Here is a 1,571-nt window from a genome sequence, read left to right on the forward strand (position 1 = left end):
AAAAAAAAAAAAAAAAAAAGTAAAATAAAAATAAAAACAAGCAAGTATAGTATACTGCATCAGCAGCATAAGGGAGAAAAACCAGATGATTACCTAAGTATGTGAAGAAAAATAATTTACCAAATTCAACATGATTCTTGATGAAAACTTGCAACAAATTTCAATAGATGTGTACTTTTTCAACATGGTATCTGTGAGAAGTGTATGGTTAACATATTTCATGATGAAAGACTGAATACTATCCTCCTGAATTCAGAAACAAGCCCATGAATATATGCATATGTCCAAACTCAAACTGTCTACACAAAATAGGTGTAGGTTTTTGCGTATCAATTACACCTCAATAAAGCTGTTAATATAATGGTGAGAGACCATAGCAGGCGTTAGTTAGGACGTGAACATACTGAAACTCTCCTACACTTCTGGCGTGAGAAATGTAAAATGGTGCAGCTGCTCTAGAATAACTTTGACAGTTCCTCAAATGGTTAAACAGTTACCACATGACCAGTAACTTTACTTCTAGGTATATTCCCAAGAGAAATGAAAACATATGTCCACACAAACAGTTGTACACGATGTTATAGTCACATTATCTGTGATTGCCAAAAGGTGGAAACAACCTAAATATCCGTCAACTCATTAATGGATAAACAAAATGTGGTATATGTTCATACAATGGAATATTATTCAGCCAGAAAAAGGAATGACATACTGATATGCTACAGCATGGATGAACCTACAAAGCATTATGCTAAGTGAAAAAAGTCAGTCCCAAAGTACCATATATTATGTATTCATTCACATGAAAGTCTGGAGTAGGGAAATCTAGAGATTCAGGAAGAAGCTGAATAGTGGTTGCTTAGGGCTGGTGAGGACAGGAGAATATGAAGGTGATAACTACAGTGTATGAGGTTTGGTTTTGAGGTGAGGAAAGTATTCTAAAATTGACTGTGGTGATGGTTGCATGTATCTGTGGATATGCTAGAAACCATTGAACTGTACACTTTAAATGGGCGAATTGTATAGTATTTGAATCATCTCAATAAAGGTGTTAACAAAAGAAAAAGATCAGAAACAAGACAAGGATGTCTGCTTTACTAGTTTTATTCAACAATGTATTGGAGGTCCTAGCCGGTACAATAAAATTTAAAAAGCTCAATATCAAACAATCAAAACTCTAGCAATTTTTGTAGAAATGAACAAATTGATTTTGAAATATATATGGGAATACAAAGAACCCAGACTAATAAGAACCACTGTGAAAGTATAGTGTTAGAAGACTTACGCTACTTCATTTGAGACTTACTATAATACTATTATTAAGAAAGTGTAGTGTTGACACTTTCTTGATCACTTTCTTGATCTATTTGCCAAGGCAAGTCAATTTGGAAAAGAAAATCTTTTTTTTTTTTTCTCTTTTTTGAGACGGAGTCTCGCTCTGTTGCCCAGGCTGGAGTGCAGTGGCCAGATCTCGGCTCACTGCAAGCTCCGCCTCCCGGGTTCCCGCCATTCTCCTGCCTCAGCCTCCCGAGTAGCTGGGACTACAGACGCTCGCCACCTTGCCCGGCTAG

The sequence above is a fragment of the Mandrillus leucophaeus genome, unplaced genomic scaffold (assembly GCF_000951045.1).
Source record: "Mandrillus leucophaeus isolate KB7577 unplaced genomic scaffold, Mleu.le_1.0 Scaffold1065, whole genome shotgun sequence".
NCBI lineage: Eukaryota > Metazoa > Chordata > Mammalia > Primates > Cercopithecidae > Mandrillus > Mandrillus leucophaeus.